The sequence below is a fragment of the Anolis sagrei genome, chromosome 2 (assembly GCF_037176765.1).
Source record: "Anolis sagrei isolate rAnoSag1 chromosome 2, rAnoSag1.mat, whole genome shotgun sequence".
NCBI classification, from domain to species: Eukaryota; Metazoa; Chordata; class Lepidosauria; order Squamata; family Dactyloidae; genus Anolis; species Anolis sagrei.
The window spans coordinates 90,840,492-90,854,949 of NC_090022.1; the positions used below are offsets into that span (position 1 = coordinate 90,840,492).

The 14,458-nt window shown below is 43.5% G+C and overlaps 1 protein-coding gene across 3 annotated transcripts in view; it reads left to right on the forward strand.

The window, feature by feature from the left end:
• Window positions 1-328: 328 nt before the first annotated feature.
• MACROH2A1 (macroH2A.1 histone) overlaps window positions 329-14,458 on the forward strand; it is a 65,484-nt gene continuing 51,354 nt past the window's right edge. For 2 of the 3 annotated variants that reach the window (XM_060765306.2, XM_060765305.2), the window contains exon 1: window positions 329-563. The gene's annotated coding sequence lies outside the window, so the exon portion shown is untranslated. The remainder of the gene's footprint in view (window positions 564-14,458) is intronic. The other variant, XM_060765304.2, reaches the window with a different exon arrangement.

Consider the following 14,458-nt stretch of genomic DNA (forward strand, 5'->3'; position numbering starts at 1 on the left):
GACCCGGCCGGCCACCAGGGAAGGTGCGAGGCTCTCCCACCCGCAGCCACAGACCGGCTCGACGCCAACCAGTGCATGCAGGTTGACTGCCAGGGCTGCGTGCTGCAGGATCCTGGGCATTGTGTTTCGGGCGGGGGAGGCTACAGGCCTCGCGAAACGACACCTCCCGTTCTTCCCGAGCCTGGAGGCGCGGCAGGTCCAGCTTTGCCCAAGCGCCTTGGTGAAGCCGGGGAGAGGCGCCCTTGGGGGAGGGGCGGGGCCTGGCCCGGCGTCAGCCTGCGGGGGACACCGCAGAGGGAGGGAGGGTGCGCGGGGCGGCGAGAGGCTCAGGCAGCGGCAGCCGGGAAGGCGGCTGGCTCTACTGCGCCTCCCTCCTCGGCCCGCGGACGGAGGAGGAGGAAGAAGAGGAGGAGGAGGAGGAGGAGGAGGGGATGTGACGAGCTCGGGCGCCGTGCATTGTGGGACTCCCTGCCCAGCCTGCCGACTTGTTCCAGTTCACACGGAGGCGAAGCCGAGAGAGCCGGGGAGGCGCAGGGAGACATATTGCCTGGCACAGCTCCGGGGTAAGCGAGCGGCGCCGGGGCTCGCCCTCCCTCCCTGCTTGCCTGCCTGCTTTGGGCCCCGGGGGGCTCTGCCGCGCCTGGCTGCCTCCTTTGTGCCGAGCGGAGAGGCAGGGAGGGCTTCCCTCTGCCTGCCTTGCCTGCCTGCCTAGCGGGCTCCCTTCCCTCCAGCCTCCCGGGGCAGCCTCGCCCGGCGCTTGCCTTGCGGAGCTGAGCTGAGCTGGGCTGGGTCTTGCCCTCCCGGCCCAGGTTCCGTTCCCAAGGCAGCGCCGGAGATGCGCCTCTCTTTCCCCTTCCTCCGGGATCGAGAGGTTTGTATTGTGCTGCTTTCCTCTCGGATCCGAGGCTTGACGGCTGGGAAAGAGAACGGTTTTGAATAAGGTGGGGCGCGATCGCCACCAGGCAGCCCATTTCTTTCCTTCCTTGCTGCTTTTCCTGCTTGCTCTCCCTCTCCTTCCCTCCCTTTTACCTTCCTTTCTTCCTCTCCTTCGTCCCCTCCTTCCCCTTTCCTCCTTCCTTCCTTTCTTCCTCCCTCTCCTTCGTTCCCTCCCTTCCCCTTTCTCCCTCCTACCTTCCTTTCTTCCTCCCTCTCCTTCGTTCCCTCCTTCCCCTTTCCTCCTTCTTTCCTTCATCTCTCTCTTCGTTCCTTCCTCTTTCTCCTTCCTTTCTTCCTTCTTTCCTTTCTTCCGCCTTTCCCTTCCTTCCTCTTCTTCTTTCCCTCCCTTCCTCCTACCTTCATTCCTTCCTTCGTTCCCTCCTTTCCTCCCTCCATCCTTCTGTCCTCTCTCTCCTTAGTTCCTTCCTTCCCTCTCCCTCCCTTCGTTTCTTCCCCTCTCCTTCCTTTTTTCCTCCCTCTCCTTCATTCCCTCCCTTCCTCTTCTCCCTTCCTTTCTTCCTCTCCTTCATTCCTTCCTTCCCTCCTTCCTCCCTTCTCCCTGCCTGGGTCATGACACACCAGAGGATCATTTTGTGCAGAGAGAGCCAAGGCTGGTGAGCTGTGGAAGAGGAGAAGGAAGGCAAGACAAGGTTTCACTTTCGCCCATTACTCCATCCTGGGAGAACCTTAAAGAAGCCCCAGCCCTATCCACAGTGCCCACTGTTGTGTCCTTTCTGGCCTCTTGGAAGGAATGGGCAGGGAAAAGGCAGTGGCAGCCAGGGTGGCATTTGTGCTTTCCCCTCTCAGTGGAATAACCCTCGATTTTATTTTTCATGTCAAGAGCCACTTGAGAAACTGCAAGCCGCTTCTGGTGTAAGAGAATTGGCTGTCTGCAAGGACATTGCCCAGGGGAGGCTGGGATGTTTTGATGTTTTGCCATCCTTGTGGGAGGCTTCTTTCATGTCCCCACATGGGGACCTGGAGCTGACAGAAGTAGTTCATCTCGCTAACAGTGGTGCAATGGGTTAAACCCTTGTATTGTCAGGATGAAAGACCCAACAGGTCGGAGGTTTGAATCTGGGGAGGGTGCGGATGAGTTCCCCATGTCAGCTCCAGCTCTCCATGCGGGAACAAGAGAGAAGCCTCCCACAAGGATGGTAAAACATAAAAAACATCCGGGCATCCCCTGGGCAACATCCTTGCAGACGTCCAATTCTCTCCCACCAGAAGCAACTTGCAGTTTATCAAGTCACTCCTGACACACACACAACATCATCGATTTATCCCTAGGTCATATTAAAATCCATAAGTTGGGCCCCCAAACATGCCTTTGACTTATACATGAGACTACATAGCAGGCCTCCAGGTGGGGCAGTGGGCTAAAAAGCCGAGCTGCTGATCCGGGGAGCAGGGTGAGCTCCTAGTGTTAGCCCCAGCTTCTGCCAACCCAGCAGTTCAAAAACATGCAAATGTGAGTAGATCAATAGGTACCTCTTTGGCGAAGGTAATGCAGTCATGCCGGCCATATGACCTTGAAGTTGTCTACAGGCAATGCCGGCTCTTCAGCTTGGAAATGGAGATGAGCACCACCACCCCCGAGTCAGACTCAACTAGACTTAATGTCAGGGGAAACCTTTGCCTTTACCCTATATAGTAGACATGGGCCAACTTGGGCCCTCCCTCCAGGTTTTTTGGGCTTCCACCATTCCTAACAGCCTTAAGCCCCTTCCTTTTCTTCTCTTGTCCCGCTTAAGCAGCTGAGGGGGAAAGGCAAAAGGCCTGAGACTGTTAGGAATGGTGGGAATTCAAGTTCAAAACACCAGGAGGGAGGGCCCAAGTTTGCCCATGACTGCTATATATTGTAGGTCCCATTGGTTGTGCTGGGGCTGTTCTAGGAATGCCTAAAATCTGGGCCCATCCATCTTGGTGTATGTGTGTGCCTGCCTGGCAGTGATGTCTTTGCAGTTAGGTATTTCAACCAGAAATAGCTCCAAGGAGCTTCAGGTTTTGTGGGATACCCAAGTTGTAAGAGCTGATTGAGATTTCAGATTTTGTCAGTGTGGTCAAAGTGCTAATATTTAAGCCTGTGGTTATTGTGAGGCTGTCACTTAGCAACAGGTGTGTAGCAACTTGTGACTTCCAAACCAAAATGCAAGAAACTGTAATTACAGAAGGAACACCTGCTGAGGAGTTCTATTTAAACAAATACAGACCCATTACATTTTGATTTAGCATTTAAATGTTGTTGATGAGAGAAACAGTGACTGAGTAAATTCAATATGTCAGTTAATTCAGCTAAAGATCTGTGGCACGTTTTTTAAAGTGTAGCTCTTGAGACATAATGTGGAAGGATTTCATCCTGTTTTCCTGTTGTTCTAAATGTTATGAAGTTACTGGATCTAAAATAAGTTTGGGGGAAGTTAAGCCATACTCACAGTTTCAATGTGGTTAACATATTTTTCCGGGTGATGGAATATGCTAATAAGCATCCAGTGTTATACATATGTTGCCTAAGCCAACTCTAGATTTACACTGGTGTAACTGAGAACAGAATTTGAACCAGTGACATTAAATACTGGAAAATACAGTTCAAGTGATCCTAACTTTAGGACAAAGTGATGTATGCACTATTGATTAGAAAATATGTTAATATATATCAAAATATATCAATATCAACACAGTCAAAGGAATATAATGTGCAAGTTTGGCAGTCTTCCAATCACATAAAATAATGTCTGTTGCATAAAAGAGAATTCCATGAAATAAAAAGCACACTCTTTTCTTTAAGTACTAAATAAAAAAAATAAAAATTCTGCAGTATACGTAATCATCTAACTTACAACGATAATAAGGTATCTAAATTATTTAATCAGAATTAGTGGGAAAAATCAAGGGGTTTTTTTTGTATTTGCATAATTACTTTTGATTACATTTTTGAAAACCTCAGGCTTCAAGTCTAGCAGAACCTAGGAATATAAACCTAGATATATGATAAGGATGAAAAGAAAATGACAAATACTCTCTGCACTTTTGAGAGGATCTTTGTCGTCTCAACAAGGAGGACAAGGGGGTATGGTTTCTAAATGGAAACCTGAAGAGAGGGATCCTTTACCTTTAATGATTATGCAGAAGACAGAATTTTAGTAGGTGTTTTTTTGTCACCCAGTCAGATAAATAGCTTTGTATATATGGTCAAATTTACAAAGCCCTTCCTATATTACACTGTGACAGTCTTACCAGGGAGCAGCACATGCATGAAATGGTAGATTGCCAGCATGACAAGAAATAAACATTTATTGGGCAAGTGAGGGAAGACATAGGAATGTAACCCAGCCCACGACTGGTGGAGCAGTCCTATAAGTTCATATTTCAAGAAAGGCAAAAGCATGGTCCTTAGACCCCATGGAGTTGCCACTGCCCCCATTCACTGATGCTGCTAACAACAGAACCTTTGATGGCTGTGTAAACTGTCCCGTCCCCTCTATATGTTTCCCCCATTCCATTCCAGAAGGATATATGATTATCTTTTTGAACTTGCAGGTGCCCATGGCATAGCATTCTTCTGTTGTCTTAAAGGGCATATTGGCTCCATTCTGCACAACTGAGAGGTGCTGTGGTTGCCACCAATGTTGTTAGTTGCTGTGATAATGGGAAGCTTGCATGGGTATTTGTCTCCAGGTTGCTTAGGGAGCCTTGGGCACTGTCAAATGGAGATGATGGCAATGATGGCAAAAGAACTTCAGTCATGGCTTTCCAGGAAAGGTGGTGGGTCCTGGGGAAGTCTAGTGCAGCATCTCCCCTCCAGCCTCAGTGTTGCCCACCTCTGAGATACAACAAGAGTATGAATCCTGGAGATGTATGGATTTATGATTATTTTAGTGACTGTACTCTGAAATACTGAAAGCCATACCAAAGCTCTCTTTAACTTGAGGCTTCTTGTGCATGATTTTCCTGATAAGTATAAATTATATTATCTTTATCCACAGAGAAAGAAGTAAAGGAAAATGCATTCCTCCTATTTTATCAGTTCAGTGGTGTTGCACTTATAATCTTGTTTCCTCCACTTGATATGCTGTACTGCCCATCTTTCTGCCTGTGCTCTTTCTGTCCACCATTCTCTTGCCTGGTGGGATAGGTACTTGTTTTGAATAATGTGCTTTGTTTGCTTCAGAAAGAGACCCTGGTTCTTCTTGTTGTTTGCCTTCAAGTCATGTCCTACCTATGGTGATCCTATCATGGCGTTTTCTTGGCAGGAGTTGATCAGGATAGGTTTGCCTGTTCATTCTTCAGAGAGTATGATTTGCTCAAGGTCACCCAGTGGGTCTCCATGGCGAATGGGGATTTGAACCCTGGTCTTCAGAGTCATTTGAGGTTTTTCCTCAAGTTGGCATTGGCCATCCTGGGTCATCCAGCAGAACAGGATGGTGAGAAATGCACTGCTTAGTTAGGGCCATGGGATTTGTTTCCTGTGGTGATGGCTTAGAGAGCATTAAAAGGGAATTAGATAAATGCATCGAAGTTGAGGCTATCAGTGGCCATTAGTCATGATAGCGAGAAGACAGCATGCCTCTGGATATCAGTTACTGGAGGGGAGGGCTGTTGTCTTTCCATGAGTGGCTGTGCCCTGCCTTTCCATGAGTGACCACATGTGGCAAACAGAAAGCTAAAAGTTTTAAACTGCTGCACGCCAACGGTTGTTTTGAAATTTGACCACTTTATAGTGGTTAACCACATAGTCTCTTTGTGTCAAAGTAATTAAGATGGAACACATTGTTTTGATATTATAAATAATTAGCCTGTTCATGGTTTATAATGCCAGAATGCCATTAACCCCGACTGGCTCACACTCAGTTTCTCATGCACGTGTGAGTTTTCCTTTTTCAGATCACACATCTCTAAGCATGGAAGGACTTTTGAGTGTGTGTAACTTTGTACCGTATGTACAGAGATCTAATGCCATTGTTTACACTTCATGTACTGCAGTATATCGTAAGTTCTAATTGAGTTAGGCGATGCTTTCCATGGTTTCATTTATCCACGTCTCCAACAAAATATGTCTTCTCTAGGCATTTTCTTGGACCTCAAATGCAACTTTATGGTATTTGGGGCCAAAAGTCCTTAATTTCAATAGGGTTTACTATTATCTGTAATTTCATATATTTATGTAAAGTCTGGGAATGTATCTCCCACCACTGTGAGGGTTGTATTGTATGCAGTTTTCTGAATATTTAATATAAATGTATATAAATATAGCATACATGCTGATGGTTTTGTCCTGACTTCCTACCTGTTCTTGAAATATGAAGAGTTGGTGGGAAGGGGAAGATATATGGCAATAGAAGCATTAGAGCAGTGGTTCTCAATCTGTGGGCCCCCAGATGTTTTGGCCTACAACTCCCAAAAATCCCAGCCAGTTTACCAGCTTTTAGGATTTCTGGGAGTTGAAGGCCAACACATCTGGGGACCCACAGGTTGAGAACCACTGCATTAGAGGCTGTGGAATACAGTGTGGGGGAATTGACAATGATACTCAAAGGGGAGGAATTGTAATTGTAGTAGAACACTTAGGAAGAATGCAGTGGAACAGTAAAAGAATAAGTGAAATATCATGGTCAGAATATTGGAATTACACTTGGAAGACCTGGAATCAGCAGTGAGGTAGGCCGGATGATCCTTGGTCAATTGCAATCCTTCCTCCTAATGAATCTCAGGTGGGGTTTTATGAAGATAAAATGAGCCAGCCTGCATGGAAGAAGAGTTGGATAAATGGATAAAATAATATTTGAATGGAACAAGGCTAATATAATAGTATAGTACAACATTTGTATACATGGAGGGTATATTCCCAGACTTCACGTGGACATATAAAACAGTATGTAATAGTGAACCCTATTGAAATGAAAGAATTCTGGCCGAAGAATACCACAGAGTTACACTGGGGGGTCTAGACCAGGCACGGGCAAAGTTCAGCCCTCCAGGTGTTTGGGATTTCAATTCCCAAGAATCCAAGTCAGCTTACCAGCTATTAGGAATTGTGGAGGCTGAAGTCCAAACAACTGGAGGGCCGAAGTTTGCCCATGCCTAGTCTAGACAATGTCTAAAGAGGATATATTTTGTTAGACATGGATAAATGAAAATGTAGATAGCAGTTCCAGTTCCAGATACAGAGGTTGTATGTATTTGATGGCAACAAATGAGATATTGTTTATGAAGAGGAACTGATGAAAAAATAACAAATGTGCCTCTCCTGTATCTTGACACTTACCCAATCTCAGGAGATGGTTTTCTATTGTCCAAAATCCCATTAATGCCATGAAGTATATCTAGCAAAATTTGTCATTTGTCTATGAAGGCAATTACTGTCCATAAACATGCTTACCTCAGAATAGACGGGCCAATGCATCATATTCATTAAGATGAATGCTAATTACTCCGCTGAAATGAACTGAGCATCTTGCCTATTACAAACCTGTCTTTAGCAGGACCCTCTTTGCGTGCTGCTTTCTCCAGCACAAAATGAGTGGCCCAGCCTACCCACAGATCCAACCACAGCAACCACAGCTTGTAAGTCTTCCAAAAAGCAGTGGATTTGGGACAGCCATAGCCAAAGAGGGCAACATAATGAATTCATTGTTACCCCCCTGAAGCCTTTGGGATGGGGAGGGCTGGGATCCCAATCTATCAAGAAAGTAAAGATGAGAGTTCTTACACAAATTGTAATCCTAGCTGTTTAGCAATGTAATACTACTCATGATGAAAGACGCACAAATTTTACAGAAGCCAAGCCTTAACCACAGTGGCTGTCAAAACATGTTAGGCCAAGCCAAAAAAGAAAAGGAGTTTTCTTGGATCTTCATGCATTTAGTCCCCTTCTCCAAATCTACCAGCCTGTATTCATGGGGCAGCTTCTAAGACCTTCAGTATCATTTTTTTAAATAAAGGAAACACAGAAGCCCCCTCTCTTCATTCATTTCCTGACAATTTAACCAGAATACCAAGGGTTGGTGCCAGGCACATTGTCTCAAGATCCCTTCAGCTTGACAGCTCAGAGCCTTTCATACAACAGAACTATAGTGCTATGATTTCACTTTATCTGCCATGGCTGCATTTTATGGAATCCTGGGATCTGTAGTTAGATGAGATACTGGAGTTCTCTGTTGGAGAAACCCATCATGACGCTACAAAGCCATGATTCTGCAGGATGTAGCCATTGCAGTTAAACTGGAATCACAGTGCCAATATGAAAGACTGCCTGTGCATAATGCTGTGCTTATGTATTGAGTTGGAAAAGATGCAGAAGAGATTTTGAAAAGTGAGTAATATTGAAAACTATTAGCTTCCCTCCAGTGAGCAGTGATTTTGCGTCTGCTGATAAATTTGTTCATTGTAGTTGACTCAATACATCACTCAGTAGATATATTCTTTTTCTTGGTGTAGGTGCCTAGTTAATATTTAATGCCTGTTAGAATTATTTGTAGCACTGCAGGAGACAAAAAACCAATAACAGCCCTTTTCAATTTCCAGCGGATTTGTTAAAGTGGATATAACTGTATTTTGCAAGCAATATTTCTTGTTCAAGTGGTGTCCAGATGTAATTAAATAAAAAGTGGGTGAACTGATGTGGGGAGGGGGACCAGCCATATGAGCTACATTGAAAATTTAATGTTATACAGTAATTAACAACTGAGTGTCACTCTAATGTGTAGTCATTAGTATTTCCAGAAATATTGTTTTAAATTATCTTCAGATGTTTATGAAAACCTTGGTAAATCTCCATGAAAGTATGATGTGATGCTAACACAATTTAGGATGTCATCCCACAAGGGGGGTGGGAAACGGAAGGAATTATTTTTCTTGCAGATAATTTACTCACTTTCATCATACAGGATCACCTCCTCTCGATCCTAGTTAAACCCTGTGCTTCATTTGTCGTCATACGAGTGGGCAGGTGTTGTCTCCTCTCATTCTGTCATACATGTAGTGCTCATGTCACAGGGCTTTTTTTTAATTGTGCGGTTGCAGAATTTCAAAGGTTCAAAATTGTGCAGTTACAGCAACAATAAGAAAGAAGGGTAGAAGTCCGCAGAGTAATGGTGTTAGAAGGAGCATTGAGGGGCCTGAAAAGTCCACCCATGTGCACACCCACATTGAAATATCAGAATACAGACTTAAAATGTGCAAATTTACCTGTCCGAACGCATATCCCTCTATGCACTATCTCAGAGTTTAAGATCTTCTGGGGAGGTCCTGCTCTCTGTCCCGCCACTGTCACAGGATTGACTGGTGGGGATAAGAGAGAGGGCCTTCTCAGTGATTGCCCCTCAACTATGGAACTCCCTTCCTGGTGAGATTAGAGCACCCCCTTCCCTCCTGTCCTTCAGAAGGATGATAAAAACTTGGCTGTGGGACCAGTCCTTTGGGACAGTGCAATGAGGCAGCAATAGAAAACCTTATTATGGCAAACAGAATTGATGTGGATGGTTGAGACATTTAACAGCAGAGTTTAATGTTGAGAAAAATGATTTTAATGTTTATGAATGTATACAGTCAATTTTATGTCCCGCATTGAACGTTTGCCGTTTATATATTGTGCTCCACCCTGAGTCCCTTTCAGGATGAGGGGGGGCGGGGGGGGGAATATAAATATTTTGAATAAATAAATAAATGTAGCATTTCCCATCCCATGGAAAAATACCAGTCCCTATTCATTTCTAACTGCAGGGAGATCAATGGAGTCGATTCCAGCCTGTCTTTAAAATCCACTCATTTCTACATGCTGTAGCAATGGGGTCCCACATGCAACCCATGGAACATGTTGTGCACTATTTAATGGGACGTATGGGATTCCATCTTTGAAGTGTGGATTAAGGAGGACACTTATTGTCAAGTAGACATTTCAACCTTTGATTCAGATTAAGGAAAGATAAAGCTGGTTAGTAGTGCACAACTGCATGGTATGCTGAATATCTTGGAGGAGAAAGTATAGTGGTAGACCACATGCTTTACTTGCAAAGGGACCTTGTCGCTCCTTTGAGACTTTTTGAGAAAAAGACATTGTAGCATATGCTTTTGAAGACTCAGTCTTCTTCCTGTGATGCTTGCTTTGCATGTGCTTTTGTTGCTACAGAAACATTGGTAACGTTTCATATCCAGCATCTGTCAAAGTAGAAGTACATGTACCAACTAGAAGAGTGTGAACATCCATGCCATAGCAATCTTAAAAACCATAATGTGAAGAACAATTCAGAAGGCTTTCTTTTGCTTTTCAGCAAATTATTGCTTAGTATTGCATCTGCAGTCAGATATCTGATTTTTTTAAAAAAAACCAGAAGTGGGGGACTGTGGAAAGCTAAGATGATGTATTACTGCAATTGTTTAAGAGATATTGGTCGGCCAGACACTCCAGTATACCTGCTGTACCGAAATATATAATTAAAATGTAAGTTTTAGGTATGTTTAGTATTGTCAGCTGATGGGTGGCATGAGTTAGGGCATTGCCATAGCGATGCAGCTCCCTAGGGAGAAGGGAAAGGGGCGGAGCCAACTGCCACTGGAAAAATAGAATGTTGATTTGAAAAGGGTCAGTTGGTGAGTGAGCTGGAGTCAGTGAGGTAGTTAGCTGAGGGCAGCTGAAAATTAGCCAGGGGAAAGCTAGAGTAGTTGGCTGATAGCAGGAAGCTAATGACAGTAGAGAGGCTTTAAAGGACCAAATGGTCAGGATCTCTATGTCAGGTTAAAGATTGTTAGAAATCAGTTTTTATGTGTTAATATAATAAGTACTTTTGGGAAAGAGGAAAGGCTTAAAGGAAAGTCATGGTGAAGCTTTGTTTTATAACCAACAAGCATTTATACTCTTGAAACCAGCACGCTTTTCTCACAAGAACGATACAAATAAACAAGTACTGTTTCAATTTAAGTAAAGTCTCTCTCAATCTCTCACCTCCAACCTAAAAAGAAGACACAAGCGGTGGGATAGAAAAAGAAAAGCCCCCCTGCTTGAAGATTGATCGTTCTTTTAGCTTCCAGGCACAATTCAAAGTGCTGGTTTTAACCTTTAAAGCCCTGAATGGTTCTGGCCTAGATTACCTGTCTGAACATATCTCCTGCTATGAACCATCAGGAACCTTAAGATAATCAGGAGAGGTCCTGCTCTCGATCCCACCACCTTTGCAGACGCAGTTAGTGAGTACGAGAGACAGGGCCTTTTCGGCAGTGGCCCCCTGTCTGTGGAACTCTCTCCCTTAGGACATCAGGTTGGCCATCTCCCTACTGTCCTTTAGAAGACAACTGAAGACCTGGCTCTGGAACCAGGCATTTGACTAGAGGGGAACACCAATATGAAAGGAAAACTTTTGGACATCCCGATATTGATTATCCCGGCTTGGGCTTGGTGTATTGGCATGCTAATTTATTTTTTGTTGATTAATTTACTGTGGAAACTGGATAATGTTTTAAATGGATTTTTAGTGTTTTAATTGTATGTGTTGGTATATGTGGATTGCACTCAAATCAAGGAAAAGATTTATGAGAACTACCACTCCTCTTGTCATCCCTCCAGCAACAGCAAGGGTATCCCCCTGGGCAGCTAAACCAGGAAATCCCAACTGGATGGCCCCCCACGAGGGTCTTCCTCCAGGGGAAACCAAGAATGGGCAACATGGAAAACCCTGAATAGACTCAGAAGCGGAGTGGGTAGATCAAAAGACAACCTGGCAAAATGGCATTACCTAAGAGAATCCCATACCTTGTGTGACTGTGGAGCAGAACAGATAACTTTGCATCTGTATGCTTATCCATTGTGCCCTGCCTCATGTACAGAGGAGGAATTGTTGGAGACTACAGCAATTCCTGTCTGCATACCTATTTTATCAGTTTTATACTAATTTATGCAATGCTTTTGATACAAAATAAGTAAATAAATTGCTGGATGCTTATGTAAGGCTGCCCTGTTCCCCTTGTGGGGAATAGGGATAGAAGTACATGTAATAAATAATAAATAAATTTGTTTCCCCTGCTCTTGTAAGAACAAACTGAATTGTTTTGTTCCACATACCCTCTCAGGGGGCATAGTGACATGCTTTGGAACTTTCCTGGGTGCCTAGAGTACATTTTGAAATAGTGCTTTGACTTCTGGGGAGTCAGGGGAGGTCCAACCGTAATAGAATGCCCTCCAGACTAAAAATGATTTTGGAGACATTTCATAGCATCACCATCATCAAAAACTGGAAAATATTTTACACCCTGAGGAGAGTCTGATGGGCCCAAAAAAGGTCTGTTGCCCACCTCCAACAGGATAAATTTAATTTTCTCCTTATTATACCGATAGTCATAGCATGTTGCTACCATTTTGCTGGACCATAGTTTAATGAGAAACAGTATGGGACTCTTTTTGTCTTGGTATGTTACATTTGAGAGCCAGTGTGGCATAATGGTTTGGATGTTGGATTAAGACCTTGGGAAAACAGGGTTTGAATCCCCACTCATCCACAGAAACCCACTGGGTCTCTTTAGGCAAGTGATACCTCCATAATTCAAAGTTGACCTGATGGCAGTTAACAGCAGCAAAGGTTTTCCATAAGTTAGAAATGATACACAATAACAACATTATATTCAGAGATAAAAAAGGACTCCATTGGCAAATTACAAATAAATGCCAAATGATAATTTTTAAGGAATTCATTGTGAAATTGCAGATCTCCTAACATTGATATGTCCGTGTACCCTATGGATCTATATTGGCAGTATGATTTCTAACTTAAAATAATTTGAAGTAAGGGTTAGACAGGTAGGCAGCCTTATTTGTTGGCAGTGCCACATTATTTATAATAATTAAAACAAAAATGGCCCCCTGGTGGTGCACCGGGTTAAACCGTGGAGCTGCTGAACTTGCTGACCGAAAGGTTAGCAGTTTGAATCCAGGGAGCAGGGTGAACTCCCACTGTTAGTCCCAGTTTCTGCCAACCTAGCAGTTCGAAAACATGAGTAGATCAATAGGTACCACTTCTGCAGGAAGGTAATGGCATTCCATGCAGTCATGCAGGCCACATGACCCCAGAGGTGTCTACTGACTTAGAAATGGAGAAGAGCACCACCCCCCAGAGTTGGACATGACTAGACTTAATGTTACATTTACATTTGCCTTAAAACAAAAATGAATTGCAAACATCTCCAAAAGACCTCTTCAGTTTGGAGACACTGGAGCAAAAACACTTCAATGTATGTATAGAAAAGGAATCCAAATTGAAACTGTCTCTACCACATTGCCCTTTTACAAATGCATGATGAGGATACGCACATGAAGCACTATTAGAGAAACCCCTCAAGAAGTTCTGGTCTGGGGGATATTTTCAAAATGTGGATGGCTGAATCTGTGGATACATAATTCCTGGATACTGAAAACAGAAGTTACATAATGGAAAGTTTTCATTCATTTAAGGATACACTTGGTGTTGTGTGACTTCCTTTTGGGAGGGGGAAAGTGAAACTTTTAACTTTTCTTTTTAATGTTTTGCTTTTAAAATGATGATAAATATCATAGTACTATATTAGTACTTCTTATTGAACTTTATGAAACTTACATTTGGATATTATTGAGGGGTTTTTTAAGTGAGTGTCTATCAGGAAATATTATCTGAACAGCTTGACAAAATAGAAGTAGATGCACTGGATTATGCTGCAAACTAGGGACCACAATAACTAGTAATTGTCATTGTAATAGACTGAATGCCATTTCATTCATATTACATACAAACCATACACACAAGGTAAGTGTTGTCCATCATATCTCCTTATTTGCAAACTTATACATGATATATACAAATATGAAGGGCCTTGAAAGATGCCTTCTAAATATGTAATTTCCCATCTCTTCTGAAATGTTATTGTGCTTGGCCTTTTTCCTGTGGGCATTTTCCTCTGATGTGTCAAAACTAATATTCAGATTTGCGTTGTTTATCTTGTACAAAAGAGCACAGGCTCTCGTTTTCATCTCCCCTTTTAGGAAGGTAGGGAATCAAAGGTTAACAAGATTGTGGGAGAAAAAGACAGATTCAGTTAGGCATTGAAATTGCAGTCACAACAGAAAACAGGTTCCCAATCTGAAATTTAGACAAGCTCAAGTGTGTGGAATAGCTAGACGTTTATTTAAAACCCTGTATGGCATGTCAGCACAAATCAGAAATCACATAATAGCAGAAGTTGCAAAATGTCAGAGGGGAACTGGATGAACTTGCTCTACTTCATTTGGAAATGAGTCCCTTTGAGGTGCCTGACACATGTATTGATAGGTTTGCCTTGCAGGGGGAGAGCACAGGAGCAAGAGAATTGGAACAATGCAGGGACAAGCAGCTAATGGAGAGAACAAGCAGAAAGAATTCAAAACCTAGACATGATGATTTAATAATAGCACAGAAAGGGGGAGGATTGGTTTGAAAGGGGAGGGGGTGAAATCACTCTGAAAAGGTACCCCTTTGTGTTAGGACAGCTTTGGGTCAGCTGGAGGTTTTCCTATGCTTAATATACA